Below are 27,910 nucleotides of genomic sequence, written 5' to 3' on the forward strand. Positions count from 1 at the left end.
AAAAATTATCTTTGGCGTCTTTCGGTGTGCCACAACCCCTTATGCAGTCAGTATTTCAAACATTTCTCAGACGTATTTGTAATTCTAATACAGACAAACCGTTTGGAAATCTAATAGTAAACGGTCCGAAGATGTGAAATAGCCATTAAACTTTTTTGGAAAAAATTGAAGTTTTAGGGCGGACTCTCTCCTTAAAATAGAGAGTACCTGTTTTTAAAGGGATGAAAAAATAGCATGATGCTGGGGTTAGCAACTTCAAAGCGGTCAGACACATCAACATCTACGTATCAGTGCAGGATGCCTAGTCTACATGTTTATTGTATACAAAGTGCTCTATTAATGTGCTTCAAACCTTTGAAAATGACGAAAAAGTTGAGTTTACAACAACATTGCCGTAGATTTCCATGCGAAAGATTATAGACACTTAGAAGGCGAACAGCGTGAAGCCAATGTACAGAAATAAAAAAAAAGAACGAAAAAGAAATAAACCTCGGCGTGTAAGTACTATTCCTGAAGAAAGCAGAGAAACAAACGTCTCAATAATTTTCACTATGACAATACACTTTTGTTTTCAGAAGGAACACCGAACCTTTGAGCAGTTTCACTGATTTTCGGCTTATGTTGACGGTGTGGAAACTCTGCTACAGCTACAAGTTATTCACCTGAAGTGTGACATTTTCGTGATTAGTTTCATAGCAAAATTAGTACTGTAGACTTCTGTTTATTCACAGTAGATACGATTTTATCGATGCTTAGACTTACATGTGTATGCCTCTTTTTTACGAAATGAAAAGAACGAAAAGGATCCATAGAAGCTCACTAGCAGACTTCAACTTAAGAGCTTGTCTTCGAATTAGCAATACTCAAAACTGCCGTAACAGACATGATCCTTTAGTGAAAAGCAAAATAAGTAATATTCATTGACGTTCTGTTTTTTTTAAGTTTCACGTTTAAATAAAATTGTAATGAAATGGAAATTTGTCAATTTAAATTTCATCCTAAACCGGCATTCATCATAAGGCTTAAACAGTAGTAAGAAATATATTTCTTGCTTAGCTGCCCCCTGTTATTTTCATCATCAAGATTTCAAGAAGACACGTCGAATTTAATTGTCAGTTCTCATTAATACAATAGTTTTCAAAATAAATTTTCCACGAAACGCGTTAGTGAGCCATCCTGAAGTGATACGTCGTTCCTCACTGGTGTGGTGTGAGCAGGAGACAGCTCGCGTGAGCAGCTGTGCTGGAGTGCTGGACTTCTTAGTGTGCCTGGCAAGAGCCTCAGGCTCCGTGCAAGTGTTCCAACTCGAGCCACCATTGTGGAGAGATCGGCCGACTAATGGGTCACGCTGGACATCCGTTGGACCCCCAAGGCTAGCCCACAACTGTGACGCCCACCAACTGCAGCCTCAAGTTGTGTATCCAAAACCACTACAACCTGGAGCTGAGAGCCAAGTGTCACCAACTCGACTCGCATCTGCAACACAGCAGTCGCAATCACTATCCATACTAAAGATCATGAGAAACTGCACTAGACGGACAAAGAAAGGACTATCGACATGCCCTACAAAACTCTCCTGTAGATCTGACGAAAACGCAAGAACAGTGTCTACTAGATTAGATTAAAACTCAGAGATTCAAAAACTAAACTATCAAATCCCTCGGGTAAGACTAAATCTGTTGCTGGTCAGAAACTTGTAATATGCCCCAGATCGGTTTACTTTCCAACACAAACGACGACGCGAGAACTGTGTCTGTTAAATATTAAATTAACACGCACAAATTCAAGAAACTAAACTGCCAAAGCACACAGATGAGACTATGTAATTCACTTGCAGTTTTGTGTCACACAAAAACTGTTACTTTCCTGTTGACGCTTGTGTCTCGACCGGGTGCTGCAGCCTGGCTGCCCGACTGATGCCAAGGAACAGTCACTAGTTTTTTTATGTAAAAAAGGAACACTTTCCAAAATGTGCTGCAGCTGATCTCTCGCTTCAGAATTTAGTGCGGGATAAAGTTGCCTAGTCCTTCAACAAATCGGATCAGCAGAGAGTATACAGTCAGGAGGAAATTTGATATATTCCTGGAGACTTTTTCTTCAACAAGTTTTTATTCGTCTACAAAAAATCAACAATGGTTGCTAGAGATTCGCGAAGCACAAATCGGCGACCAGGCAGTCGACATATCCGTTGTTCGCGCATCACAGAACAAGAGATATACCTGTAGAAGAAAGCTTGCGCAATACTCGGCTTCTTTGTTCGAACGTTGTCGACCTGAAGAACGGAATACGGTTGCCTGGAGAACAGATCAGTGCCCACGACTCTCTAATTTTTTCGTCATATAGCGTCTGCTGTCCACATTGCCTTCAATACCTATGCATCGAGATTATGTATCCAGTGGCGTTCCAAATACTTAGCGATCGTCCGCTACGCCGGTCAGCACAGCAGGCTCTCGGCCACCATATAACATGACGCCTGTATTAATCGCTGTATCATACTGGACGGCGAATGTTCTATAAAAACTAGCGTAAAGTCATGTGTGTCCCATCGAAAAGTAATAGAATCTATCCTGTTCTCAGTATACACAAACAATTTATCAGACTCGATTAGTTTGTTGGAGAACGATGAACTTCTCCACAGTAAAGTATTCTCGTTGGGCAATTGTATGGAAATCAGTAATAATTAGGCATCATTTAGACTTAGCAGGAACGTACTTCGGCTCGAACAAACAGATTTGTATCGAAAAGTAATAGAATGTATCCTGTTCTCAGTATACACAAACAATTTATCAGACTCGATTAGTTTGTTGGAGAACGATGAACCATGTTGTATGTCAATAAAATGCTTCGAGCAATACGAATGGCTGCAAAACGTACAGTGAAGAAATGCAAGTTGATCGCACATTCTACACTCCTGGAAATGGAAAAAAGAACACATTCACACCGGTGTGTCAGACCCACCATACTTGCTCCGGACACTGCGAGAGGGCTGTACAAGCAATGATCACACGCAGGGCACAGCGGACACACCAGGAACCGCGGTGTTGGCCGTCGAATGGCGCTAGCTGCGCAGCATTTGTGCACCGCCGCCGTCAGTATCAGCCAGTTTGCCGTGGCATACGGAGCTCCATCGCAGTCTTTAACACTGGTAGCATGCCGCGACAGCGTGGACGTGAACCGTATGTGCAGTTGACGGATTTTGAGCGAGGGCGTATAGTGGGCATGCGGGAGGCCGGGTGGACGTACCGCCGAATTGCTCAACACGTGGGGCGTGAGGTCTCCACAGTACATCGATGTTGTCGCCAGTGGTCGGCGGAAGGTGCACGTGCCCGTCGACCTGGGACCGGACCGCAGCAACGCATGGATGCACGCCAAGACCGTAGGATCCCACGCAGTGCTGTAGGGGACAGCACCGCCACTTCCCAGCAAATTAGGGACACTGTTGCTCCTGGGGTATCGGCGAGGACCATTCGCAACCGTCTCTATGAAGCTGGGCTACGGTCCCGCACACCGTTAGGCCGTCTTCCGCTCACGCCCCAACATCGTGCAGCCCGCCTCCAGTGGTGTCGCGACAGGCGTGAATGGAGGGACGAATGGAGACGTGTCGTCTTCAGCGATGAGAGTCGCTTCTGGCTTGGTGCCAATGATGGTCGTATGCGTGTTTGGCGCCGTGCAGGTGAGCGCCACAATCAGGACTGCATACGACCGAGGCACACAGGGCCAACACCCGGCATCATGGTGTGGGGAGCGATCTCATACACTGGCCGTACACCTCTGGTGATCGTCGAGGGTACACTGAATAGTGTACGGTACATCCAAACCGTCATCGAACCCATCGTTCTCCCATTCCTAGACCGGCAAGGTAACTTGCTGTTCCAACAGGACAATGCCCGTCCGCATGTATCCCGTGCCACCCAACGTGCTCTAGAAGGTGTAAGTCAGCTACCCTGGCCAGCAAGATCTCCGGATCTGTCCCCCATTGAGCATGTTTGGGACTGGATGAAGCGTCGTCTCACGCGGTCTGCACGTCCAGCACGAACGCTGGTCCAACTGAGGCGCCAGGTGGAAATGGCATGGCAAGCCGTTCCACAGGACTACATCCAGCATCTCTACGATCGTCTCCATGGGTGAATAGCAGCCTGCGTTGCTGCGAAATGTGGATATACACTGTACTAGTGCCGACATTGTGCATGCTCTGTTGCCTGTGTCTATGTGCCTGTGGTTCTGTCAGTGTGATCATGTGATGTATCTGACCCCAGGAATGTGTCAATAAAGTTTCCCCTTCCTGGGACAATGAATTCACGGTGTTCTTATTTCAATTTCCAGGAGTGTATAATATCAGTGTTGAACGGCACGTCACCTTTGAAGTTGTTCACTGGTTCACCAATATCGTAGCCAGCGTTCTGCCACGCGTAAGGAATCATTGGTCTGTATACTCCCGCAGATAACTGATTGTAAATGACAGAATGTATATTCATAATAAAGAATCTGTCGTGCAATTTCGGCTGCATACTACTGGAACGTAGTTTAATGAAGTCTGTTATTGTCTTGCCATATATTTTATATTGCCTGAAGAAACACCCATCCAGAGGTTGTGCATATTTTGTAGTTTTAGGCGGAATGATTTTTAAATCTACATGTTTTCCGCCAGATGCTTCCAGTAGTACTCGTTTATCCTTTTGTCCAGACCAGGAGTCAGAAAGTACTAATGACTTTCTCGACAAATGTGGATTCAAAACTGACAGAAAAAACGCCTTCAGGTGTTGTTTCGTCATCTTCCCACTCACACTTGCATCGACGACGACATTTGGAGGGCACTGCGTTTCTATTTCCCTTGACACGCGGGGTCCAAACTTTCCACTGGATTCTTGGGAGCAAATATAGAGTTTGTCTGCCAATCATCCGTCCATTGATATAGCAACATGGATCGTGTAACTATGTGTTGCACACTTAACTGATTGCAACATCGCGACAGTGTTTGTCTCCCCTTTCATGGATAGTGTTCTATCACAAGAAAGCTCATAGTTGAACTGACTCTAATCACAGTTCCATACAGAACTAATATCGATGTTTTCTCTCGTGATATGCTCATTGAGGTCAGCAACAAACGTTTGACCTCCTTGCATCAGCTTTTCTTCGTCATCCTTATCTTTTCGTGCTTGGAGCAGTGATACGGCGTGATGTTATCCTAAACTCCTTTTTCAAACTAGTAATAAATCCTAGTGAAGCTGTAAAGTTTGTACACCCGAGATTTCTGGCTACGTCCAATGCCCAATGTTGTAAATGCCAATAATGAACGGCGGAACCGCATTCTCCCGCTCATCGAATTTCGCCATTACACGCTCCTTGATGGTCTTGAACACCAGTGTACGATTTTCTTTGAAAACTGTATTTCCTTCTCTTTTCTTTGACATGTAATCCAGTATGTTTTTGATATTGCTTTTAGACTTCAGTTTAGGGTATCTTTTCAGAAGCTTGTCGTATATGTCGAAACCTCTTACGTAATAATCATCGTACATGTTCTTCAGTGTGTTGTCATCCAACGCCATGATGATACTTGCAACTTTAACCTTCTTCTTGGGAGACGGTTGGTATTCATTGTCACTGCTTCCATCACCTCTTCCCGCACTTGCCGTAGCACTACCGTTCGCAATGAGTTGTTCGTCATTATCATTCCTATCATCATCATTATGCGTTAGTGTTACAACAGTATCTGTTTCTGACTTATGCTCATATTTCTGCACTATAATAGATACAAGAAAAGATGCGAACGATTCGTCTTCTACACCAATACCATCTTCACGAGGAAGAGTTCTTCGTTAATTCATCTCAACCAATCGCAATACATTAGCAGGATTGATTACCAATCGCCGAGCCATCTGACGCTTCAGTACACAAATAATGTCACAAAACGCAACTTCAGAGGCACACTGCACCATCCCTACTGGTCCCGACTGGCATACCGGCAGGTCAGTGTGCAATGCGGCATGGCATAGCAGAGGCCTCTAACGGACGACTGCAGAGTTTTGCAGATGCGGGAGTATCACTAGTGCAATAAGAGACCTTTACATTATTTCTCACACGATTTTGGTGTATTTGTGTTTGTTCGAGCCCAAGTACGTTCCTGGTTAGTGTAATGAATGGCATCTCTCTTCGAAAGTCAGTAAATGAAATCTGCAATAGTGGCCACATTAAGAGCAAAACGGGAAATTCACTGGAGAGGTTAGTACACTAAAGGCCTAGATGAAAGAGAGAGCTTGTCTGATGACTTGATAGAGTAAGAAATTGGAGTCAATATGGAAGACATAGGGGTGCTATGGAAAATTTTAGACGAATTGAGGCATAAGGAATAGATAACATCCCATCGGAATTCGTAAAACAATTGACGGAATCGTCAACCAAATGACTTTTCAAGTTGGTATGTAGCATGTATGAGAATGGCGACGTACCATCGCACCACTGGCATGTGATGTGATGGTGCCTATTCCGTGATGTTTGAAGACGGGTGCCGTGCACGGAATACGACCCACTGCCCTTGCACAGGATACCACTCGCTGCCCCTGGGTCGCGTCTGGCTTGATAATAGAGTGAGCCTGGGATGTCCCGTTACTCCATGGTATTTAGACTGGAAGATACTTAGTACAGGAAGTTGGCATCACATCGAAAACCTAAACTCGTGATTGCCATTGGCGGTTCCAGGTGGTCTCTTAGTTTGGGGTGGTCCCCAGATTCTGGTAGAAACATTGGGCTGCGGATCAAACTGCTGCAACAACGACAGCTATTTGTAAAAGATAACAGAGCATCTTTTCTGCGAGAGCTCCGCTTCTAGCTGCGTTCTCAGCAACATAAAGTGAGCCTGGCCCGTCTCGCAGTGATTCACCAGCTCTGTTTAAATAACTGAAATAACAACACTCTGAGCTCGTTGCACCTGCAGTGCATGGTAGGGGCACCAAAGCGAACAGGAATCAAAGAAAATGATAGTGTTACTCGAAGACATTCCTGCTTAGTTAGGAATACGTATGATCATGCTTCTATGGCTCATATAACCAACTGATCCAGAACAGTCTGTATCGATACTGTTACAACCCTCTATGGATGAGCTCACCACATATTTCTAACACTAAAAATATGTTATTGTATTTGTATAGAGAGAAGCATTTCCTCTCAGTTTGCACACAGAATAGATTTGTAACACCTCAGATAACAAGTATGGGAAGTGATGCTGCACTGCGACATTTCATTGGACCACTCGAGCTGTGTCATCATGGGAGTCCTTACTGGCATGGGTACATTTGTTTTCCGAGTTGATATTTATTACTGAACTTTAAAAAGGGGAGTTACGAAGTTTTAAAAACTATTATGTGATATATATAATTTTCAAGAACATATGGATAAAACGTTGTTATGGCAGACGTTATTCCAAAAATGTATGTGAGTAATTTTTTAAACATTATAAATTTTTCATCTTAGTCATTCGCAAGAAATCTGTCGTATTTATAGAGAATACGTCGTGTTGTGCAGCGTTATGTTGAACTGTTTCTACATTAGTAGTTCTCGAAAGACCCCAAACGCCATGTCTTTTCAGTAATTTTCAGAACCAAGTTGTTCACCAGGTAATGGTGGACATTGACTAGTTGTGCCAGAGTTGCAGAGAAAGTTCATCAGTTCGCTCCAAGAAGTGTAATGCTAATTTGTGTATCGAAAGAAAAAGGAACTTCTTTTTTTCAAAGTGTACGAACTATATAGGTCAAAAGAAATGCATTCTTATGTTTTTCATCTTTAGGGCTAGCAACATAATATATGTCTGATAACGACATGATTATTAGCATAGATAATATCTGCTTATAGCAAGTAATCTTTATTCACGATGTACTGTTTCGGCATTTAACGCCAATTCAAGTAAGTGTAGACTGATCTGACGTCCATATTACGTAGTTAGTGAACTGTCTTATAACTCAGTAATTAAAACTTCCCGGATAAGAGGCCGTGGTCCATTAGTAGAAATACTTCTCCCTGACGTTTCGTTGCCAGCTGCGGGTAACATCATCTGAGGTGAGTCTACGACTGGCTCCTAGGTCGTGGAGGTCCTGTTTACATAGAGCGCGTAGAGGGCGCCACCACTCGTCACTTGTTGTCAACAGTAAAACTATATCTGGCTGGCGTCATTGCTCTCGATCGAAGGTAATCGATTGTCACATCTTTGGTACAAAGCTTTGATGTGGTGTCTCTGTTCACCATGGTTCCTGTCAACGAAGCTCTTGCTTGCATATTTGACATATTTCCTACTGATATAGTAGCTTTGTTTATACATTGCCTTTCCACGACTTATTTTCAGAACAATAATGAGTTCTATGAACAAATTAATGGAGTGGCAATGGGTAGCCCTCGAAGTCCAGCCGTTGTTAATATTTTTATGGAATTTTTTGAACAGCGAGCACTGCAGTCAGCCAGAAAAAGGCCTTTGAAGTGGTATCGGTATGTGAACGACACTTTTCTCATATGGAATCACGGTGCAGAAGAACTGAACCGTTTTTTGAAGCATTTGAATAGCATCAATTCAAAAATACAATTCACTATGGAGGCAGAGTGTAATGGACAGATTAAGTTTTTGGACGTCTCAGTAATTAAACGAGCAGATGGGACTCTGGGTCACGAAGTTTACAGAAAAGATACGCATACCGATCGGATCGTTATCTTCATAAAGATTCAAACCATCATCCCAGGCAGAAGAGAGGTATTATCAAGACATAGGTGGACAGGGCTAATAAAATCTGTGAGCCAGCTTATTTTCAAGAGGAACTAAACCACTTGCGAACCGCTTTCCAGAAAAATGGGTACGTTGGCAAGGAGATAGATCGAGCACTCCAACCCAGAAGAAAAATGTCTGAAAACGTGCAACAACAACAACCATCGGTGGGGAAAGTTTTTCTTCCGTTCATCCACAATATTACGGACCGTATCGGGAAAGTGCTGGCCAAGTTCAGAGTTGAAACAATCTTCAGACCCACCAAGAAGATTAGTGAATGCTTAAGATCGGCGAAAGATGCACGACACCCTTTAGCTACTCCTGGTGTGTATAAAATTCCGTGTAGTTGTGGGAAGCTTTACATTGGAACCACAAAAAGAAGTATCAATACTCGCCTAACTGAACACAAAAGGAACTGTCGACTGGGACACACGGATAAATCGGCTGTAGCGGAACATGTTTTTGAAACGGGTGACCATGAAATAAAATTTAGTGAGACGAGCGTGCTAGCTAAGACATCGCATTATTACGCACGTATGTATAGAGAGGCTGTAGAGATTTTTAAACACCACAATAATTTTAACAGGAAAGGAGAATGCTTGAAGTTAGATAAGATATGGCGATCGACTTTGTACCAAAGATGTGACAATCGATTGCCTTCGATCGAGAGCAATGACGCCAGCCAGATATAGTTTTACTGTTGACAACACGTGAGTGGTGGCGCCCTCTACGCGCTCTATATAAACAGGACCTCCACGGGCTAGCAGCCAGTCGTAGACTCACCTCAGATGATGTTGCCCGCAGCTGGCAAGGAAACGTCAGGGAGAAGTATTTCTACTATTGGACCACGGCCTCTTAGCCAGGAAGTTTTAATTACTGAAGACGCCGGCCGTGAAAGCCTACACGCTACGTCTTATAACTGTCACTGTTTTAATCAGATGGTAACTGGCTTAAATATATTGAAAATACAATGTTTATCACGGTGTGATAGTAGTTTGACAGCTCCACTCTTATGACGCTGTTTCTTTCTTCTGCCTTTACAAATACTAGAGAAGTATGAATCTAATAATTCAAGAAACATTCAAATCAACTACACTCCTGGACATTGAAATAAGAACACCGTAAATTCATTGTCCCAGGAAGGGGAAACTTTATTGACACATTCCTGGGGTCAGATACATCACATGATCACACTGACAGAACCACAGGCACATAGACACAGGCAACAGAGCATGCACAATGTCGGCACAGTACAGTGTATATCCACCTTTCGCAGCAATGCAGGCTGCTATTCTCCCACGGAGACGATCGTAGAGATGCTGGATGTAGTCCTGTGGAACGGCTTGCCATGCCATTTCCACCTGGCGCCTCAGTTGGAAAACGTTCGTGCTGGACGTGCAGACCGCGTGAGACGACGCTTCATCCAGTCCCAAACATGCTCAATGGGGGACAGATCCGGAGATCTTGCTGGCCAGGGTAGTTGACTTACACCTTCTAGAGCACGTTGAGTGGCACGGGATACATGCGGATGTGCATTGTCCTGTTGGAACAGCAAGTTCCCTTGCCGCTCTAGGAATGGTAGAACGATGGGTTCGATGACGGTTTGGATGTACCGTGCACTATTCAGTGTCCCGTCGACGATCACCAGAGGTGTACGGCCAGTGTAGGAGATCGCTCCCCACACCATGTTGCCGGGTGTTGGCCCTGTGTGCCTCGGTCGTATGCAGTCCTGATTGTGGCGCTCACCTGCACGGCGCCAAACACTCATACGACCATCATTGGCACCAAGGCAGAAGCGACTCTCATCGCTGAAGACGACACGTCTCCATTCGTCCCTCCATTCACGCCTGTCGCGACACCACTGGAGGCGGGCTGCACGATGTTGGGGCGTGAGCGCAAGACGGCCTAACGGTGTGCGGGACCGTAGCCCAGCTTCATGGAGACGGTTGCGAATGGTCCTCGCCGATACCCCAGGAGCAACAGTGTCCCTAATTTGCTGGGAAGTGTCGGTGCGGTCCCCTAAGGCACTGCGTAGGATCCTACGGTCTTGGCGTGCATCCGTGCGTCGCTGCGGTCCGGTCCCAGGTCGACGGGCACGTGCACCTTCCGCCGACCACTGGCGACAACATCGATGTACTGTGGAGACCTCACGCCCCACGTGTTGAGCAATTCGGCGCTAAGTCCACCTGGCCTCCCGCATGCCCACTATACGCCCTCGCTCGAAGTCCGTCAACTGCACATACGGTTCACGTCCACGCTGTCGCGGCATGCTACCAGTGTTAAAGACTGCGATGGAGCTCCGTATGCCACCGCAAACTGGCTGACACTGACGGCGGCGGTGCACAAATGCTGCGCAGCTAACGCCATTCCACGGCCAACACCGCGGTTCCTGGTGTGTCCGCTGTGCCGTGCGTGTAATCATTGCTTGTACCGCCCTCTCGCAGTGTCCGGAGCAAGTATGGTGGGTCTGACACACCGGTGTCAATGTGTTCTTTTTTCCATTTCCAGGAGTGTATATCACTAAATTCTCGCTGTAACAGATATGTAACGCTATAAAATATATATGTATGATTTAAATGTATTTTTTACCACAGGATCTCTTTTGTGACCCTGTGTCACACAAATATGCACTTATGTTTTCTATCTTTAATGATTCATAATTATACCATAGACTGCTGAGCACCGTGACACGAACGGAGAGTTGTACATGTACTAGGCAATAAAAGGTAGTGCAATAAAACTGTATTTCGGAAACAACATCGATGTCTGAAGTCTTATGGAGATGCTATCTCTTACAACGTACGGTGATATCTCAAGCAGAAACGCTTTTTCTCAAATGGGGCACGGTCGGCACCAGTGTCGATCGATATCAGCGAAAGAATCTAATGCTAGTGGCAGACAGACAATTAACTAAATGTACAATTAGAGTGCACACACACACACACACACACACACACACACACACACACACACACACTTCTGCACAAACAAATACGTAGTCACAGTGGGAGCGCAAAGCAGGGCTGGAAAGGGCTGAAACAGGAGATCCTCCATGGCATTTTAGAAGAAAGACTCCCAAAATTAGCAATGAGGTGATGAAGTGATATTGGGAAAATGCGTAAACCTAACTCAGGATAGCCGGAGGGTGATTATAATCGAATTCATATTCCAGTTCCTATAAAACGCGAATCCAGTGTCTTAACTGATGCTGTTGAATATGAATGCCTGTCTTCGTGATCACTCTGCAATTAAAACTTCAGTGTTTGGTGCAGGATTCATCAGCCACCTTCAGACAAATTCTTGACCGTTCTGCTCTAGAACTGCAAATGGGTTGGGTTGTTTTGGTGGAAGAGACCAAACAGCGAGGTCATCGGTCTCATCGGATTAGGGAAGGATGTCGGCCGTGCCCTTTGAAATGAACCATCCCAGCATTTGCTTTGAGCAATTTAGGGAAATCACGGAAAACGTAAATCAGGACGCCCGGACGCGGGATTGAACCGTCGTCCACCCGAATGCGAGTCCAGTGTGCTACCACTGCGTCACCTCGCTCGGTCAGCAAATGGGAAAAATGAACACATATTTCTTTCCGTGACAGCTTTCATTTCTTTTAATTTATCACAATTATCGTTTCTCCCCATGTATGTAAGCGCCAAAATTTTTTTTTCGAATTCGGAAGAGGAATATGGTGATTCAAATTTCGTAAAAAAGATACCGCCGCAACACAAAGTCTTTGTTTTAATTATTGTCAAATGAACACGCGTACTACATCCGTGATTCTCTCACCCCTATTGCATTATTATACAAAACGAGCCTCCCTTCTTGAATTTTTTCGGTATACTCCATCAATTCAGTGCGGTAAGGATCGCATATCACGCAGCGGAACTCCAGAAGAGGACAGACAAGCATAGTGTTGGCAGTTTCGTTAGCATCTTCTGAGTGCTCCGTCATGAAAATGCAGTTTTTGGTTCGCCTTTCCCTCAAATGACTCCGTGTGATGATTAGAAAGATTACAATGTCAGTTGCTCATAAAGGTAATCGAAAGGTATTTAGTTGAACCTAAAACCTTTAAATTCCTGTTATTAATTATTAATTCAATTTTAACGGAAATTTTTGATACTCATGCGCAGGACCGCACACATTTTATTGTTCATGATTAACTGCGATGCTTCCCACCATGGAGATATGTGATTGTGATATAATTCATTTTGTAATTCGGTTTCATCCTCTGATGACTGTACTAGATGGTAAACGAAGGCATCATCTGGAACCACTGAGAACAGGGCTGCTCAGATTCTGTCGTAAACTGTTTGTATACTTTGAGAACAGCAGAGTGCCTGTAACGCTTCCTTGGGGGCCCCAAGATAGCACTTCCGTTTTACTCGAAGACTTTCCGCCCATTACTACGAATTGTGATCCTTCTGACAGGAAATCGCGAATCCACTTACATAGGTGGGACGATATTCTCTAAACACGTGATCTGATTAGAAGCAGCTTATGAGAACCAGTGTCAAAAGCCTTCTGCAAATCCAGAAGGACGGTATCAACTTCAGATACCCTGTCTGTGTCATCTATTACTTTGAGTGACTAGAGAACCTCTTCTTGTATCTCACAAAAATGACATTTTCTGAAACTGTGCTGGTTATGCATCAACAGATCGTTTTCTTTGAGGTAGTTCATAATTTTGGAACAGAGTACATGCTCCAAAATCTAGCTACAAGTTGATGTCAATATTACGGGTCTATAATTCAGTGGATTAGAAAGATTTCGTTTCTCGTCCATTGTTGTGACACGTGCAGCTTCCAAATCATTAGGTACGAATGTTTCGCCTAACCAGCGGTAGTATATGTTTGCTAAAAACGAACATATTATATCCGCATACCACGAAAGTGTCTCTAATTAGTATACCAGGGGTGTCTACGTCTCAATTACACGTGTTGGCAGCTGTTATTGATTGTAATTGTGGAACTGTGCACCGTTTCGGTCGAAAGGCATAAAAAATTCAGGAGGTTATCTTCTTGGTTTAAAAGGGAGGAGGGACCAAACTGGTAGGTCATCGGTCCCTCGTTTGGATTAAAATAATTACACGAGGGTGGGAGTAAAATAATTGAGACATACAAAACACAGCTTGAAGAAAGAAGAAAACCGCAAGAACGACAGAAAGGCCACAAACACTAAAATGGACAAAATCGGACAAGAAAACAACAGAGAGACGCAAGAAACATGTAGAAGAGATCAAAAGAGGAGAGCAGATTACCACGGCTGGCTGACAATGAGAAAAAAAGGAGAAGCCAGCCACTGTGCAGCACATTAAAACCACCCTAAAAGCACTATGGTGGAGGACACAGAAGGGCAAAGGACATGCACTAAAACTTAGATAAAATGATGAAACCAACCCTCACGAATAAATCGTAAAACAAAAGCTGCTGTTGAGGCATTGTCGCGCAACACTGAAGATAGGGTGCTGGGAAAAATTAAAAGTGGGCAGTACAGCAAGAGGTAGATGACCGTGCTGCCACAGCGACACCGAGGTGGGTCCTTGCGATGGAGGAGGTAACCATGCGTTAACCACGTATGGCCAAAGAGGAGCCGGCAGAGGACAACTGATTCCCTGCGAGAGGACCGCATGGAAGACATCCACAAATTCGTAGTCTCCTTAATGACAAGCCGTTTGTTGTGTGTACTGTTCTGCCATTCCGTCTCCCAAAGCCGAAAAACCCTGCGGCGTAAGACAGAACGCAGGTCAATTTCGGAGGATCCCATCTCCAGAAGCAGTTTCCGAGTAGCATGTTTGGCCAGCCTGTCGGCAAATTCGTTACCTGGGATTCCGATGTGTCCTGGGGTCCACACAAATACCACTGAACGATGGAACCGTTTCAGGGCATAGTTGAACTCTCGAATGGACGCTACCAAAGGATAGCGAGGGTAGCACTGGTCGATAGCTTGTGGGCTGCTCGTGGAGTCAGTACAGAGGAATGACACGCCAGGACATGAGCGGATGTACTCCAGAGCACAAGATATGGCAGCCAGCTCTGCAGTGGCAAGGAGTGCTGTTCAATATGTCCTCCATGAACATAAGCGAAGCCAACGTGACCGTCAGCCATAGAGCCGTTGGTGTAAACCACTTCATGGGCCCGGTACATGTCGAGAATCGAGAAGAAGTGAGAGTAGTGAACGATGCGGGAGACGAACCGCCGTGACTGGGAAAAGGAGACGCTAATTCAGACGCGCGGGAGAATTACGAACGTGTGCAACGTAACTGGCGGGCAGTTGTGCACGCCTAACCTGCAATGGAGGGACTCAGGCCTCCACCAGGACACTGGTCACAGGACTCGTTCTAAAAGCTCCCGTTGCTAGGCAAACCCCACAGTGGTGGTCGAGTAAATGCAACGCTGAGGGCGCCGCCAAACTGTAACCCACACTCCCACAGTCAAGGCAGGATTGAACAAGGGCTCTGTAGAGCTGCAGTAGTGTAGAGCGATCTGCACCCCAGCTGGTGTTGCTCAAGCAGCAGAGGGCATTGAAGTGCTCTGAGCACTTCCGCTTAAGCTGACGAAGACGAGGTAGTCAAGTCAATCGGGCGTCGAAAGTCAATCCTAAGGATCGATATGTCTCCACTACAGTGAGTGGATCGTCAGTAAGGTAAATTTCTGGTTCTGGGTGACGGTGCGACGCTGACAGAAATACATGACACACCACTTCGCGACTGAAACCTTGAAGCCGTGGGCTAGAGCTCATAGCTGAAAATTGAGAATGGCTCACTGTAGGCGCCGCTCAGCAACACCAGTACTGGAGGAGCAGTACGAAATCCGGAAGTCATTTGCATACCAAGATCGTGAGACCGACGGCCCTACCGCTGCTGCTAGATCGTTAATAGCCACTAAAAATAGAGATACACTCAATATGGAGCCCTGCGGAACGCCATTTTCCTGAATACATGGGGAATTATGGGAGGCACCGACTTGGACACAGAAAGACGGAGCGGCAGGAAGTTTTTGTGTAGAAATCCCACTCATGCAATGTGGCAAGGATATGATGTCCCCAGGTCGTGTAATATGCTTTATGTAAGTCAAAAATGACGGCAGCCAGATGCTGGAAAAGGTTGTTCGGATGTCAGACTCGAGTGACACGAGATTATTAGTGGTAAAGCAACCCTGGTGAAAGCCGCCCTAACATAGAGCCATTAGGCCACGTGACTAGGACCCAATCCAACCGCTGACACACTAAGCATTCCATCAGCTTGCAAAGAACTTTGTTAAGGCTGATGGGCCGGTAGCTATCCACATCAAGCGGGTTTTGACCGGGTTTGAGCACCAGAATGATGGTGCTCTCCCGCCATAAAGATCACGGCGAGATGTCGCTTGTAGTCAAACTATAGATTTTTAATCATCTGACTGTGGATCCGATCCGACCCAGGGGCGCTGAAGAGCTCCCATTCTGTAAATGGGGCGTTACAGGATTCTCTGTGGCGTGTAGTGAACGAGAGGACTATCCGCCGTTTGAGGGTGCGAAAGGCTGGGGGGTAGTTCTCTGACGCTAAGGCTCGAGCATAGTGCTCAGCAAAGTTCTTGGCAATTGCGTTTGCTTCGGTAGATAACACGCTATTAATGGTAATGCCAGGGACACCTGTTGTGTCTGGTACACAAAAAGACGTCTGATCTTCGTGCAGACTTTTCGTATGGCACCCAATGGTCGACATGTACCTCTCCCAATATTTATGTTTCCGTCCTTTTATAAGCTGGTGAACCCTTACCGAATGCAACACTTTCACGGCTGAAGGCATCCAAACAAGAAATCTTAACAAGGTAAAAATCCAATTAAGATATCAATAAAATAATTCAAAAACAACGTACTCAAAGTGCAACTCAAATGGCTGAGGGCCACAATTAAAATCCAAATTTTTAGAATGTATTACCACAGACCTTTATAGGCGAAGGCCAACAGGAAATCTGGAAAAAATCAAAAACTCAATTAAGACAGCAATAAAATAATTTGAAGCTAAAAAAAACGTATGCAACGTGCAACACAAATGACTGAGAGTCACAATTAGATTTCAAAAATTTCAAAATATATTACCATAGTCTTTTAAAGGCAGAAGGCCGCAATATTTAAGCTTGAAAGATAAATTTAAAATTTGCAAAATTAAAAAAAACCATAAGCCTAAAATTTAAAGTAACTGACAACGGATAATTAAACACTGGTGGCACTCAGAAAACCTCGGGGGAGGTCGGTCTGCCCTCTGCCCTCTGCCCTCGTTCACTTAGGCGAGACATGTGGTGAGCCCAACTACACTTGATCCGTCGGAACCCGAAGAGGAGACAGCCCTGGACCGACACAACGACTTGCTTGCCACCAATCGGTACATGAGAACTGAAACACACGAAAGTTACGTAGCACACAACATGAACGGAGGTGACTTGGGTAGTTGAAACTACTACTCAACATTGACATCCTGGGTCGGTGAACCACCAAGCTCGTAGCGATCGGACAGCTCCACACACGCTCCGACACTGCGCAGGACAACAAACAGACCCAGCGACTGCCTGCTGGTCCGTCCCCAGCTGCAATGCTGGCGTGTCTCCAACGACTTCCAGACACAACGACGGCGAAAATAGTGGCTCGGACCCAACCATGCAGAGGAAACACGATCACTGGCCTAAACGACATCCCTGCACCAAGAAAGGACCGACTAAAGTTCCACAGGATGATGATTGAAAAGGGGGGAGGGGGCCAGAAACGCTCAGCATACCGACAACATTTATTAAGTTGTCAAAGGAAATTACGCCAACTACACACACAACCTGACAAAGACTTGCACGAACGCCAGAACGTTACCCAACAGTAACTAAGCACACACGACGACAAATCGGGAGTCTATGCACACACACATAGCCGACTCACGAACGACTGGCGAGCCCAAACGCGACGACGATCACCCGGCTCAGGTGATGCGTGGTGGCAATGGTCGTGCGAACCATGTCGACGCAGGTCTCGCTGCTACTCCAACCCGACTGCACTGGTGCCGCATTGCGACTCCCCGTCTGGCAGGTCCGGACTGCGCTCCAAACTCGTCCCAACCGACTGCCAGACCCGTACTCGCGACACGAACTGCCGACCCGAACAGCCAATCCGAACTCGCAACCGGAAGCGGCTTACGACAGACAACGACGGCGAATTAATAGCTGTCAAGCAAAAATACACTCCTGGAAATTGAAATAAGAACACCGTGAATTAATTGTCCCAGGAAGGGGAAACTTTATTGACACATTCCTGGGGTCAGATACATCACATGATCACACTGACAGAACCACAGGCACATAGACACAGGCAACAGAGCATGCACAATGTCGGCACTAGTACAGTGTATATCCACCTTTCGCAGCAATGCAGGCTGCTATTCTCCCATGGAGACGATCGTAGAGATGCTAGATGTAGTCCTGTGGAACGGCTTGCCATGCCATTTCCACCTGGCGCCTCAGTTGGATCAGCGTTCGTGCTGGACGTGCAGACCGCGTGAGACGACGCTTCATCCAGTCCCAAACATGCTCAATGGGGGACAGATCCGGAGATCTTGCTGGCCAGTGTAGTTGACTTACACCTTCTAGAGCACATTGGGTGGCACGGGATACATGCGGACGTGCATTGTCCTGTTGGAACAGCAAGTTCCCTTGCCGGTCTAGGAATGGTAGAACGATGGGTTCTATGGCGGTTTGGATGTACCGTGCACTATTCAGTGTCCCCTCGACGATCACCAGAGGTGTACGGCCAGTGTAGGAGATCGCTCCCCACACCATGATGCCGGGTGTTGGCCCTGTGTGCCTCGGTCGTATGCAGTCCTGATTGTGGCGCTCACCTGCACGGCGCCAAACACGCATACGACCATCATTGGCACCAAGGCAGAAGCGACTCTCATCGCTGAAGACGACACGTCTCCATTCGTCCCTCCATTCACGCCTGTTGCGACACCAGTGGAGGCGGGCTGCACGATGTTGGGGCGTGAGCGGAAGACGGCCTAACGGTGTGCGGGACCGTAGCCCAGCTTCATGGAGACGGTTGCGAATGGTCCTCGCCGATACCCCAGGAGCAACAGTGTCCCTAATTTGCTGGGAAGTGGCGGTGCGGTCCCCTACGGCACTGCGTAGGATCCTACGGTCTTGGCGTGCATCCGTGCGTCGCTACGGTCTGGTCCCAGGTCGACGGGGACGTGCACCTTCCGCCGATCACTGGCGACAACATCGATGTACTGTGGAGACCTCACGCCCCACGTGTTGAGCAATTCGGCGGTACGCCCACCCGTCCTCCCGCATGCCCACTATACGCCCTCTCTCAAAGTCCGTCAACTGCACATACGGTTCACGTCCACGCTGTCGCGGCATGCTACCAGTGTTAAAGACTGCGATGGAGCTCCGTATGCCACGGCAAACTGGCTGACACTGACGGCGGCGGTGCACAAATGCTGCGCAGCTAGCGCCATTCGACGGCCAACACCACGGTTCCTGGTGTGTCCGCTGTGCCGTGCGTGTGATCATTGCTTGTACAGCCCTCTCGCAGTGTCCGGAGCAAGTATGGTGGGTCTGACACACCGGTGTCAATGTGTTCTTTTTTCCATTTCCAGGAGTGTACTACGAGAGGGGATATATCGATGTGCACTGCTAACGCCGCTCACGATCAGGCAAAGCAGCCACTTGGTGACAGAAGTAATTTAAATTAACGTAATGAGGTGGAAGTGCGTTAAAAACAAGGTGTGCAATAGATGGTGGCGGAAACACGAGCCACCCAAGGCTCAGTGCCGACTGACAGATTCCCAGAGAGCTGGATGGCTCGTGACGGACCCATTGCATGGCCCCCGCACACTCCCGGTATCACGCGATTAGACTTCTTTTCTTGGAGTTCTGTCAATGATCCCGTGTACACAGCACCACTGACTGATACTGCTACGCTTCGTGCAAGAGTCAGTGAAGCAATCAGCAGCATTGCTGACCAGAACATGGTCAGAACTCAAATACCGCCATGATGTTATAAGAACTACGACTAGGATACAGTCAGAAATTCTTAGCGGAAAAAAAACTTCGATAACTTCGGGCGGTTTTACAGAAGCAGCAGCAGTCTGCATTCAATAGTTTCTAAGTTATGATTTTTCGTTGACATGGCTCAATTGTCACAAAAAACCAAGTAGAAACATAACTAAGTTGCAAGTTTGAATATACATCCAAGCTTATGTTTTCTGTAAAAGGTTATTTGTATTCTTGTTATCTGTATTCTGTCCAGATTTAAAAGCGTTTCACACACTGCTTTTTCAATTATCTTAATTATTTTCTTTGACCTTAGGCTGTTCCATTTTGAGTGATTCTGGGTCCACCTTTGCGTTCTTGATTTATAAAGCACGAACACAGTTCACATAGGGATGCTGAAAAGTAATGCCCCAATTTTTAATGCGAGCATTGTTAAAACCTTTTAAATAAAACAAACGCTATTAATAGGAAATTGTTACGACTTTCGTGGCCACTTGTTAACAAACTGCCTATTGGCTTCTGTCTCGTGTTCATCTGCCGAAGTTCGACTAATAATGTTTCTGACGTTCCGTCAGCACCAGTGGCTGGTGTTATCAAAGCTTCACCACCCATTGCTGATGATAAACTGGAGCCGAACTCGAGATCACAAACTATATTCGCATGGCGCGCCAACGTCCGAGGGCTTCTCAGCGGTCATTTCCGATGCGGTTCTCCGCTTGATACCCACTGCGCAAACATAGTGTAAAGGCTATTTCCAAACAGACAAAGAAGATCAAATATTTTCTTTGATCGGCAAAGGAGAAAAAGGACTCATTTGGAAAGTCGGAAATATACCGCATACCATGCACATGCGGAAACGTTTACGTCGAAGTGAGTGGACGATCAATCAACACCAGGATGAAACAACACAGGCGACATTGCAGATTGGGGCAGATGGAGAAATCGGCCGTGGCAGAGCACGCACTGATTAAGACCGACCAATGTAGCAAAGTTCGCCGACACGGAAGTTCTGGCTGTAGAAAAGAACTATCACACCCGCTTGTTTAGAGAAGCTATAGAAATACAAAAGCACGGGATTACCTTCAGCAGGAAAGAACAAAGCCTCAAGGTAAACGGATCTTGATTTCCCGAGCTGCAGCGAACACAGTCTCAGGTAATAAGAGGAGAACCGAAACGGAAATGACCGCAGAGAAGCCCTCGGAAGTTGGTGCATCAGGTACATAGAGTCTGCGGCCGCGAGCTCGGCTCCATTTCACCACCAGCTATATAGGGTGAAGCTTTGCGTGGTGTCCGTACTGTAAGACCTTCAGTACACACACCATCAGATTATTTGACTTGTCGCTCTAACGAAGTAGGCGAGTGTCAGCAGTATGTCTCATGGTCTTATCGTGGCGTGTTTATCTTCTGCCATTAGGTCAGACGATAGAAATGCCACTTGCACGCTTAGAGTAGCAGATTGACGGTGACCAACTTAAAACAGAACTTGATTAATTTCCACACACATTTATTAAAGTAATAAAAAGCATAAAAATTACTTAACTTGGTTCTGGATGCTATTTACAATTGATAATATGAAGTTCGTTTGGTATTGGTACGTTGATCTTATTTTCACATATATCTCTGACACTTGACAAAAGTGTCTATACATTTATCTTCATGGATATTTGGAAAAAAATGGCTCTGAGCACTATGGGACTTAACATCTAAGGTCATCAGTCCCCTAGAACTTAGAACTACTAAAACCTAACTAACCTAAGGCCATCACACAACACCCAGTCATCACGAGGCAGAGAAAATTCCTGACCCCGCCGGGAATCGAACATGGGAACCTGGGCATGGCTATGCACAGGAATACGGTAATCTTATTAGGCGCAGACTGAAACGTGACTATAGACTGGCACAGACTGATGCAGACAAATGCAGACTGATTAATCGGACGTCTGTACACTCGTTATAATACCTCACGCGTTCATGTAACACTGCGCGAGTGTGATCCATGAGGAGAACAGGTTCTACGTTAGCAGCGTTACATATTAATACGCGGATCGGCGGAAGCAGAATTTGATCCGTCTCTATGGCAGCGCCATCTCGTAGTGCGGAGACGGACGAGCGCTGCATCTGCTGTTGTGCTTAGCCGGGCGGGTTCTAATGGGAAATTTTGGAACGCGCTGACTATGCGGAACTATGTACAAAGAAAAATTATCAGACGAATGTCGGTCGAAGAACATGAGACAGAAGTCAATAGGTAGTTTGTCCAACGTTATTAACATTCTTCATATTTACTCTCATGTCTACATATTTGCAACCTTTTGCCGCTAGAGAGCACCAAATTGTAGCGTGTATCATGGTGGTGTGTAACATTCTGTCTGCAAAACTTCAAGAACACCTTCGAGGACTTCACTTTGGTAGCTGCGAAGCAGTGCAAACACAGGTCAGATTATGGCTGTGTCAGCAAAGTTAAACATTCTACAGTGAAGGTATCACCAGACTGGTCTCTCGTTAGGGAATACGTGTCCGTTGCCAGGGTGGCTATGTTGAGAAATAAATATGGAAATACGTAAACTTATGTTATTGATTTGTGAGAAAAGTATTGCTTTTGTACAATTTTTGCTTCATTTGTGGAAACATCTCTATGACGTTCCTTCTTATGAAGTGACTACCACTAAGTACAGTATGGAAAGGGCTTAATATGCCAAATACAGCACGTATGCTAGATGAACCGAACCTTTTGCTGGATTCATAGGCTGTGGAGTACAACGGCCCGTGTCGCACTGTGTGCGCAGGAAAACATTTCGTCGCTCTCCCGGATGAGCACACCGCAGAGAGGCCTCATTATGCGTATTTTGTGGTCGGCCAACTGTCGGCAACAGCCGGTGTGGAGTGAATGCTGGTTTTGCGGTTTATGGCCTCCGCGGGGACCGAACTGTTTCCATATCGTTGAGCGTTAGTGTAATATTTTCCAAGCGTCGTGGGCGCAAAGAATGTGGCTGACGCATGTACACGCATCTCGAACGAGGAAGGACAGATTTCACTCAGGTCCAACACCTAATTTCGGAATTCTTCCAGCTCCCAGATTAGTCCTCTCATTCTTCGCCATTACTCCGTAGGTAATGTTAGCAACACTGGTGGGAAGGAGTTATTAAAAAAAAACAGAGGAACTAAATAGATAGGATTGGCCAATTCTCAGCAGATGCAATATTTTTCCAGACTGCGAGCGGGATGTAGGAGGCGTGTTTTTTAAGTAAGTACCGTTTTGAAATTTAAAAAAGACGGGCTAAGATATCTCAATAATTTTATTTTTACATGAAAGCCTGCACCTTAATCTACGCACTGACGCCATTACGGTCTGATTCTTCCGGTATCCGGACATTTGCCACGACTTCACCTGCTCCGAGGGTTGGGTCCCTTGCCTCCGTCCCCCCTCCTCCTCCAGCCTCGCCTCACCCGCCCGCCCAGTTTGCTTTCGAAGTTCCTAACGTGGCTATCAGTTTGGACGTTATTACAACGAGGAAGGACAGGCCTGCTCATTACAAAGTTTACGCGTATCGTAAACAGAGGGAATCTAAAGGAGATTTTGTTACATGGGTGTGCTTAAGCCGAAAAGTGGATCATTGAAAGGGAAAGCTGCTTTCGAGGAACGGAGGAGTGTTGAACATGTTGAACATATTAGAACATCTCTGTGGACCACCTGACGATGCAGCTCTGAAAGTGAGAAAGCAAGTGGAAAGGGCGAAGAGGAGGTCTCGAGAAGAAACTACACAGTTATCGGAGATATACGCGGACTAAATGGGAAATCTACATAATAAAGTTCATGACTTTGTTACAGTGATGCCTAATTCAGAATCTATGAAGAGAACCACGCTTCGTCGATGGAGTCAAGCGCGGGGGAACCATCAAGAGCCTAAGAACTCTTGCGAAATTGATCTTCATGAAGATCTATTAAAAATGGGAGATGGAAGTAGTTTTCTTCTGGAAGACGATAGATTAGAGGAGAGAATAATGATTTTTAGTGGAAGCAAAGGAAAAGAAAGTTTAAAAACATGTTCCCATTTTTTTATGAATGGAACATTTAAGAGCTGTAGCAAGCACTTTGCACAAATCTTCACCATACACGTAGACTTAGGAGGCCCGATCAAGGAAACAAACATTCTTCCTACTGTATTTGCACTGCTCCCTAATAAGAAGAAAGACACATATGTTCGTCTGTTTCGTCTGATAAAACAGGCAGTCCCTGAGTGGTGTTCTAAACAAGTAAAGGTCGACTTTGAGGCAGCTGAATTGAAATAAATGGATACTGTTTCCATATGAAGAAAAGTTTATGTAGAAGAATTCCAGTTCTCGGTCTAACTGAGGAGTACCGCCAGAACGAGGATTTGGGACTTCACGTCAGCATGTGTGCAGCGCTGGCAGTGGTAAACCGGAGGACATAAGCAATGGATGGACTGAGTGAGATTCATGCAGAAACTCCTGATAACAGAAGGTTCTCTCAATTTTTTGACTACTTTGTGGATAACTGGCTAGAGAATGACGATATCGCAATAGAAATGTGGGACTGTTACGGAAAAAGGTACCCAACGACGAATGCTGTTGAGGGGTGTCACAACAAAATAAATAGTATTATTGGAAATCCTCACCCTAGAATCAACTAATTGGTGGAGTGCTTGAAAAATAAAGCAGAGCTGACAAACTGCATGTACATGAAATTGGAAATGAATCTTGAAGGTAAGAAGAGGAAGAAGAAGTACTTGAAGCTGGACGACAAGATAGAGAGAATCGCAAAGAATTATGAAGAGACTGACAACATTAGGCCTTGCTTAAAAGCCATTGCCCATATTCAGAAACTAGACTAAAATACGTTAAAAATAATGTATTAAGAAACTATGAAGACTACTGAGTCCTCGCAGATTACTGAGTTAAAATTAATAAACACTGAAGCAGCATTATCGGAGCTAATATTAAGTTGTAATTGTAAATAGAATGTACATTAGTTCAGCGTGTTCGGGCTGATTTTACACACGCCAGAATGGTAAATGATCATCTATCATTTTGACGGTCCAAAGCCTGTGCAAAGTGTGATGGGAATCAGGCTTTAACGTAAAAATTAAAAAGTGTTTCAAGCCTCACAAAAGTATCCCTATTGTTGTCACATTAAGTTAACCTTTTTCTACCGTCTAATATTGTGGCCATCTATTAAATAATTGTGAGTTCTAAAATTATTTTCTGAAGCTTCAGAGTCGCAACTATCACCAAAAATATCATGGTTTGTTAAACTGACAGTATACGCGTTTGTAAAAGGAAATGGGAACTGACCCTTTGAATTGCACCTAAAATTGTCATCCCAAAACTGATCTTATCCTAAGGTTGACAATTTTGGCACCTCAAATATTTTTTATTTATTGATAGAAGATGTCAATCTACTTAAGTACATTCAGATATATTCCTTTAAAAATTAAAATTTCTTACTAAATTGTTGATTATCATTAAACAGGCCAGTAAAAGTAGTGAGCTTACTACTGAAAATTAATTGTTACTAAAGAACATCACAAACAAATGCATTAGACCTACTTTTCTTATACATTACAGACTTTTTGAAAAGATATTTGATCATTTCCTCTGTCACTGACAGTGTAATTCGAATTCTGGAATATTTACTTCGTCTTCTTTGGTGAAGGAATTTCGGAAAATGTATTTAGTAACTCCACTTCAGTGGCACTGTCATCAATAACATTACCGTCGCTGTCCCGCAGTAAAGGTACTTTCTGAGCCTTTCCGCTGGTTTACTTAGCATGGGACCAGAATCTCTTTGGATTTTCCGCCACATTTCTAGAGCGACTTTCGTTGTGGAAACTGTTAAATGCACCTCGCACGAGCCTCAAAAAAATTTTACCAATCTTGGAGATTTTGCGTTCGTCTAAATTATACGTGCCTTTTGCGGTGCTCCTTTAGCAGCTTTCTGTCGTGTTTTGTGTACCATGGGGGGATCAGTTCCGTCTCTTATTAATTTATTTGGCATGAATATCTCGAGTGCTGTTGATACTATTTCTTTGAACTTAAGCCAAATATGGTCTTCATTTACATACTTTGGAAGGATTGGAGACAATCTATTAGAAAGACGTCACCCGAATTTTTAGCTGCTTTTATAAATAGATAAATTTCGCGTTTAGCTTTGGTGAATTTCTTTGTTACGGAAATGAGCCTCGCTACGGCTGCGTGTTCACTAATCCCTGTATCCGTCGTGATGCTCAGTATTATTTGTGGCTAAGAGGTCAAGTGTGTTTTCGTCACCATTTACAGTTTGAATGGCCTCGTCAACTAATTGTTAAAAATAATTTTTAAATAAAGCATTTAGAACAATTACGGAAGTTGTTTTCTATTTACAATAGGGTATGAAAATGTATTTTTGTCAACATACGGAAGGTAGATTGAAGTAACTGCCAACCTATAATTGTATGAGTAGGGTACTTATTTGTGATTAGACTCAAGTTTTCTTTTCTTTGAAGCGTTCAGCAATTGTTTCATCTGAGACAGGGGGTCGGTAAAAGGAGCCAGTTATTAATTTATTCCGGTTGTCGATTATAACCTCTGCCCATATTAAATCACAGGAACTATCTGCTTCAATGTCGATTGTGAGCTTGAACACACATTACATTATTTTTCCTTAAGTTGTCCTTCTTGGTTCTGTTGCAGTGCAAATAATTACAATTACGGCTTTTCCCTCCAGACCCCGGGATCCTTTCTCAGTGACCCTGTCAATACCAGAGCTAAACAATGTAGAACAACAACGTACGTTACAAGCGTAGCATTCTGTATTACTTCATTTTCTTATTTGTGATATTTTAAAATTGTACGTTGACATGTCAATCATAGATGTTCTTATCTATATTTAGTGAACATGTTTTCAGTTATGTTTTGAACATTGTTCTGCCGTATGGGGGACATTCATCTGGACGTCCATGGCAACCTATGGCAGTAACGGAAGCCAGCATTACAGATTCTGACTAAATGAACGTTACTGAGGACCACCGGCATCCCTTCATACTTAATGTCTTAGCACAACGACCACGGCATCTTCCATACTGAGAGCTACCCGCATCACTTAAAAGTAAATGTGCCACAATGGTTTCAGAATGACAATGAACCCAGACTGGTCTCCTGGCCGCCAAATTCGTCTGATCTGAACCCGATGGAACCCAAATGAGAAATTATCAGCTCCGTTCCCATAAACGACCGGCCTGTAATAGATCGGAATTGCAAGATCTGTGCGTAGAGATCTGGCGCCAGAAGCCAGGGACATTTCGAAGGATCTCAATCCGTACCACGCAGAAAAGTTGTTGTATTGCGTTCCAAACGCGGATCAACACGCTATTAAGCAGGAAGTGATAGTGTTTGGCTCATCTGTGGATATGTGTAGGAGGGAGAGGAGAGGCTGTCAGTGCGTGGGTGAGCGTTTGAAAATGACGCTGTGAGAGAGAAAAGAGTGGACTGAATCCGATATCGGCACGTGCCCCATTCCTCGCGCATAACATCAAATGATAGGCGATCCCAATCCTACATACCGATCACATAAAAGTAAAATTAAAGAAATAACATCTTTAAAGTTTGTCAGTGACACTGTGATACTGTTATAAAATGCAAGGGACTTGAATAATAAGTTGAAATGAATTAGTAGGCTCTTGAAATTAGGTTATAAGATGATCTACAAAATTAAAACAAGATGTTATCTTATATCAGTAGCAAAACGTGCGGATGCCGCAAATATGAGCCATGGGTTTGATCGTAATTAAATTAGGATTTAATTGAAAAGTTTAAATTTCAAACATATTATTGCTGACTAGCATAATATTTCGTACCGAAGTCAATGGCTACTCGTAACAACTCATTTGCATTTATCTCGCAACTGGTCCTTTGCAGGCCTTTGTTTATTGGGATGTTTTTCTTCTACTTTCGTATTCTTTCGCCAGTGTCCATTTTCACTATGGATACACCCTTTATAAAAGTAGGCTTCCGCAGCTGGTGTCACTCTAATTAAAAGCTATGGTTTTACTGCTGCGTCATTATATAAATTACTAAAGTAACGTATTTCGCCTGGATGGCACCAGCCTTCTTTGAGGCTTATAATGTCTGTATCTGCCATAGTCACCTAATTCCCATGATGTCA

The 27,910-nt window shown here is 44.8% G+C and overlaps 1 protein-coding gene across 1 annotated transcript in view; it reads right to left on the reverse strand.

The window, feature by feature from the left end:
* LOC126284412 (serine/threonine-protein kinase BRSK2) overlaps positions 1-27,910 on the reverse strand; it is a 1,848,446-nt gene that overhangs the window by 1,134,601 nt on the left and 685,935 nt on the right. Inside the window, exon 4 of the mRNA XM_049983324.1 lies at positions 16,663-16,689. The gene's annotated coding sequence lies outside the window, so the exon portion shown is untranslated. The remainder of the gene's footprint in view (positions 1-16,662; positions 16,690-27,910) is intronic.

Source organism: Schistocerca gregaria, chromosome 8, assembly GCF_023897955.1.
Source record: "Schistocerca gregaria isolate iqSchGreg1 chromosome 8, iqSchGreg1.2, whole genome shotgun sequence".
Taxonomy (NCBI): Eukaryota; Metazoa; Arthropoda; class Insecta; order Orthoptera; family Acrididae; genus Schistocerca; species Schistocerca gregaria.